The sequence below is a fragment of the Anastrepha obliqua genome, chromosome 5 (genome assembly GCF_027943255.1).
Source record: "Anastrepha obliqua isolate idAnaObli1 chromosome 5, idAnaObli1_1.0, whole genome shotgun sequence".
Classification (NCBI taxonomy): Eukaryota; Metazoa; Arthropoda; class Insecta; order Diptera; family Tephritidae; genus Anastrepha; species Anastrepha obliqua.
In genome coordinates, this window is record NC_072896.1 from 3791798 (window position 1) to 3798032 (window position 6235).

Here is a 6235-nt window from a genome sequence, read left to right on the forward strand (position 1 = left end):
CACCTGAAACCTTATAACTTTTTCTGCCTACTGCTGTGTCGTAATCCAGTACGCGGTCTTCGAAGTAGCTTCGTATTATTGCTCGCAGATAGGGGGAAACTCCGATCTCGTCGAGTGCGTCCAATATTTTGGCCCAGTTTGCGGTGTTGAATGTATTTCTTACATCCAATGTTACTATTAAGCAGTACTCTTTGGCACCTTCGAGCCATCGGGTACCACTTATTGCCTGTTGTGCAATTTTTTTGGCGGTATTCACCGCGTCAACAGTGGACCTTCCTTTTCTGAAGCCAAACTGGTTGTCCGATATTCCCCTGGCGGAATCGATCTCTTTTTCGAGCCGGTTGTAGATTATTCTCTCAAGTACTTTACCTGCCGAGTCGAGCAGGCAAATCGGTCTGAAGCTAGACGGTTCCATGGGAGATTTGCCAGCTTTGGGTAGTAGAACCAACCTTTGTCGCTTCCATATCGATGGGAACGTTCCCTCTGCGAGGCATGTATTAAATAGGCGTACGAAATTTGATGTTGCCTGGGTAAAGGCCAGTTTAAGTACTTCGTTTGGCACCCCGTCTGGGCCAGGAGCCTAATTATTTTCAATTCTATTGACTGCTTGAAGGACCTCGTCTGATGAGATTCTTGGAAACTGCTGTGAGATTGGCTTCGAGGTTAAAGAAACTAACTTCCTTTGTTTGGGGAAAAGTGTATTTGCCACTTTACTCAAGAAAATCGGGCATGTTGATATGGATTCCTTAGCAGACTTCAGCTTATTGGTCACCACTTTGTATGCTGTCCCCCAAGGATTGTTTTCAGCATCATCGCAGAGCTCAAGAAAGCTTTTACGCTTGCTTTCCTTCATTGCTGTCTTGAGTTGACGTCGCGCAGCTTTATACGTTTCTCTGGCTTCTAGGAAGTTGGGTCTACCTCTTGCCCGTTGGAAGCTTCTTCTAGCCTTAATGCATTATTTTCTGAAAGAAATAATGCTCTCGTTCCACCAGTAAACAGGAAGGTGTTTATTTGTTGTCGTCTTGCGAGACATTGACGCATCGCATGCTCTACAAATATCACCCATAATTTTGGTTGCCATGTCGTTCGCGCATCCTGTATATACGCTTGTTGGCAACATCTCTTTAAATACACCAGGATCTAAGGTGCCGGGTTTCCATCCTCGGTGCTTCAAACTTAATTGTTGTTTTGGAAGTTTGCATTCGTTTAAATCTATGTTGCATATTATTGCTGAGTGATCACTTTGAGTATAACACTCACTAAGCTTCCATTTAGACTCTCTGTAGATGTTAGAGCTGACGAAGGTAATGTCTATTATTGAACCAAAGCCATTTCTGAAGAAGGTATGTTCCCCGCCACTGTTCAGTAAAACAATATGAATTATATGGTGTATGTATGCATGCATGTGTGTATGTATGTATGTATGTATGCATGTATGTACATCTGTATGTTTCTTTGGAATTGTGAAACACTCAACTATAATTTATATTTTTTATGGTCTCCTGGTTCTTTTCCACCCCGACTTGCTATGTCAGCCCTTTTTGACGCCTTTTACCTACATCCAAGAACCAACCAACTGCATTGTTGCGAGAGCAAACACGCGGCCGATCAGTTATATTACAACAACCACTTAGACAACGAGGTGATAAGAAATGTATACATACGTGTGTATGTATGAATTTTATGAGTTTACCGCTGCGAAAGAGAAACAAGCGAGAAGAACGGCTATGGCAAAAGAGTGCGCAAGATAAGGCGCTCACGACGTAAGAGAGTTGAGTGTGACAAATTGTGGTAGCCGTGTACTGGCCTTAGGAGATCGCTGCTATTTGCTTGGCTGTGACTTGCTGTTTGTATGTAATTCTATACATATGTACGTATGTTTGTAGGTATACATTTTGGTTTGGCTGTAGGTAAGTAGTTGTTTTATTGACTGATCGTGAACACGCTGCTAAATGTTTCTATTTTCTTTCTACGACTTTTTCAGCATTCATATGCTCATACATGCATACATATCTACGCACGTGTTTACATACATACTCGTTGCATTTGCCGTTAGCAGGCATTTGAAGTTTTGTTAGACTTCCGGCCAGTTAGCGGTCTCAGTCTACAATTGGGGCTTGTAAGAGCTAGTTTGATCGTATTCGGTTGGCGCGTCGCGGTTTCCACGCTAGAATTGTTTTCTGAAAGTTCTTTTTTGTTTGTTTTTCAACTTATTTCCATTGGAGTTCGAGCACTGTTGCTGGTCAACTATTTTCGATTTTATTGGTAGGTGAAGTGCTAATTGCAGAATTGCATAGATGAAGAAGTGTGCTGAAAATGCTAAGAGTTTGTTTGGAATCTGAAAGTGAAATATTGACTGGAATGCCGATGGATGCTTAAGTACGATTTTACAATAACGCAAATAACTCTAGTGAATGCATGCCTGTGTGAGCATACACAGAAATGACAAATGAACGCAGCTGAAGTTAAAAAACTGTGAAAATTCTTTTGATCCGCAGCTTCCACAGAGTGTCATTAAACAATATTTTGGTGTATATTTCTCGCAGCGTAGTACTCGTATGTGTGGAGTGGTTTTCTTAAATACCAAAAAAAAAAGAAAACGAAGTTAATATTAAAAGAGCGATTGAATGGAATTTATGTAGGAAAAAACTATGTGGAATGCATGTCCATGTGTCTCCCCGCAAAAAACATTAGATCAAGTAAAAGTTCCTGAGCATTTGTTTGCTTTGCTTTGATGATGAAATTAAGATAATTACATTTAATGAACATAGATTGCGTCCTTTTATTCCGTTTATGGGCAATGCTCACATGCCGGTTTGACTCTATGATTTTACCAAAATTTTCGACGATCGATCTACCAGAGCGGAATCGTTGCAATCATCGCTTGACATTCGATACTGTATTGGGGCCGTAAGTGGCACGCATTTATTTGACCACCTGCTGCTACTTTTCATCTTAGTCGTAATGGTATCTAAGAATGTATCTCTCTTTTGCCCCATAACGGAATGCTGTAACACTGAACTGGCTTCACTATCAAAGAACTTCTTGCAACATAATGTCATACCTACATTCATCGTGAAATATGTCGCAGTAAAGAAAACTAGTGAAAAACGCTCAACATTTTCCACTCCACTTCACCTATTTTTTTTTAAGTAACAGCTCGGTACTTCTATTTCCTACAAATATACTTCTATTTTCTACAAATACAAATTTTTTAGTCATCGGTCAGGCAAGCCTTCTCTCAACACACCAGAGTGCCAGCCGGCGCAGCTTACAGTTGCGGGCATAAGAATCTCAATACGAAAAATATTTCAGTTTTTTCCGCATTACTTTTTTACTGGCCCATGTTTGAATATTTTTTATAATAATAGCTGAGAGAAACAGATTTGTAAGAAGATAGTCTGAAACTATTATTCTATATATTTTTAGTAGGAATGTTTGCTAATTTTATATATTTTGCGTTTTCGATAAAATATTTTGTAGCAAAATAGTTTTACCTATTTTACTGCTGCAAGAGTGTGTCTCATTGTAAATTATTGACAAATTAATATAGTTAAGAAAAGTGGATTAATATTTTGTCGAGCTTTGTTTAGCGGATTTGATGTGCCCTAGCAACCTTTGCAGCACACCTTCCGTAAATATTTTATACCAAAATTCTTTAAGAATCCGATCCAACTCAGTTACAGTCTTAATCGCTCTTTGTTACTCAGGTCTTCACAATATGCCAAGGCTATTCCATAGGCCTGAGGTCGGGGCATATAATAGGCTAGTCCATTATCGAGAAAAAACAATTAATTTTGCCTGAAAAGAAATTTTAATGAAATTTGGCCCACCCTTGAATTAACACTTGAAAAAAACCTGGACATACAGGCAAACAAAAATGATTATTTTTTAGTCGAATATCTTCAAAACGATTAAGCTTTGGGATCATGTCAAGAAACCAAATTGATCAGAACTTATGTAATAATATTTTTAACTCTGTATGTAGAATGAATTTGCCTGTAACCCTGTATGATGATGTTAACTTCTGCGCCTAGTAAGGTAAGTTGACCAAAATCATATTGCAACAAGCAACCAAAGAAAATTTGGGCATCACCTTCTCGATCCGTACATCGAACATACCCGTCGGTATAGCACACAATATTTTTAATTCTCACCTACGGTATACCATCGGAACCAAAAGAAAAGAATTTATTTGAACTCAGGTTCAAAAGTATCTTATACCCTATCAATTGTAGTTCTAATTTGTGGTAGAATGGGGTACATGGGGTAAGTATTCTTTTTTGGTGAGAGCTCGTTGTCATAAAGGGTCCACCGGCAGGATGCTCAGCAGTTAAACCAGCAACTCGAAGTCTTAAAAGAGTTGCGCTCCTACAAATTTGCCATCATCTGCTATGAAGAATGTCTTAAAAAGTTCTAGAGTTTTGAATCTGTTTTATAAACTCATGTGCTCCAGGCAGCTGTCCTCCCTCGAGCTAATCTTTTCGACGTGTCCTGAACCGGTTGTCCTCTTCACACACCAGATTCTCAAAAGTATTCTAAAACTCCCCGACTTGTCGATTTATTTTCGGGATAAAAGATATTAATTTTTCTTATCGTATAATACAATTTTCGCTCTTACCACTTCCCGTCGTTTCCTTGAAATTCTGCTAATTTTCACTTTCGCTGCAATTACCCAACCATCAATGCCCAAGAAGCACCTTGTATTTGTAATAAAATAGCAGCTTACCCACTGATTCTAACATTCGGTCTATAACTATTCAAGTGCAAGCAGCTTCGATTTTTATGCCCGCCACTGTATTCTCGTATTAGCCGTTTCTAATTTTTTTGTTAATGAACTTCATTTGATTTGCTCAATTCAGGTTATTTATTTCGCTTACAATTCCAAGGCAGTCAGCATTTTCTTGGAAAGGTAAACAGTTTAGTGGTCTCTCGATTCTTCTTATATTTTAATATCTGGTGTTAGCGGCCCTTACGTCACATGAGAAGAGTTTTTTATAAAGGTTATCCGGCATGTCGTAGTTTATGTTGTCACGTGTGGATGTATAGGCTGAGTCTTTGTATGAGACATTGAGCGTATTAATGCATCTTTTGTTGTTGTTTTTATAAAGAAAAAGAATAATTTTATATAGGCAAGTTTTAACCGTTTTTTGTCCGGGTATTTCAAGAAAAGTTAGTTTATAAAATTTATAATTTGTTTGCAGCTAAACTGGGTCAGTTCCCCAAAGGTTGAGGGCACGAGAAATCTACTCTGAGTTTGCCAAATATGAAATGAAGGAGCTTTGTTGTTAAGAAAATTTCATAATACACCTCTGGGTCTTCGTTTTTATTCTGTTTTTCGTACAAGGAAACTAGTGACAGAATAAAAATATATTCTCTGTCATTAAAAACCCGAGTTGTGCTTTGGACATCATCAGCTTACGGTAGCTATGGAGAGGACGTCGTTTGCTAGGGAACCAGTAGTAATGCGGTTAAAAAGGACACGAATTCCAGTCAACAATTCATATTTTGGACCAATTAAATACTGAAGAAGTAAAGTTTCATCGTGCATATCTAAAGGTATGACTCAGTAGCTTAACATCAACAATATTCGACGAGGCGAATCCTGGGTGAGAAAACTTCTAAGGAGGCTTTATTAGACATTTGGGCTTCGGCCGCGTCGAATAACACAGGCGATAAAATAACAAACTGCATGTGCTTTACAGCTTTGTAGAGATAGTGAAACGTAAAAATATCCGGCTTCGCTGACTAGGCCATATACGAATGGGCACCATCGCTCACACCGTGAAAGTATTGGATGTGGTAACTGCTGGTAGTGGCAAAGGAAGAAGTAGCGGTAGTAAAGTAGTATACTAATTTATTAGTGTTATTCAGTACTCTTGGTCTTGGAAGCATTTTTGCGTTGGAAAAACAAGAACTTTATCTCAGCTGGTGTTTTTTATTGGTGGAAGAGAAAATTTACTTAGGCGGCCACTTCGCCAAGATGAAAACGTAAAGCGATTAGTGATGAATAAGCAGCATTTACTCAATGAACAGAAAAGCATACCATGCAGCTCCAGCGGAAGGTAGGAAAAGAAAAGAAGGACCTTTCTGTACTACACAGCCTAAATGAGAAAATGAATTGGCTTTACCTCACGAGAAGGTTGAAAATGAAACGCAAGTTTTCGAACTCAAAGTTTCTAATGTTTTTGTATCTCCTATGCGTTATTATTTTGCGAATAGGTTTTACTCATCT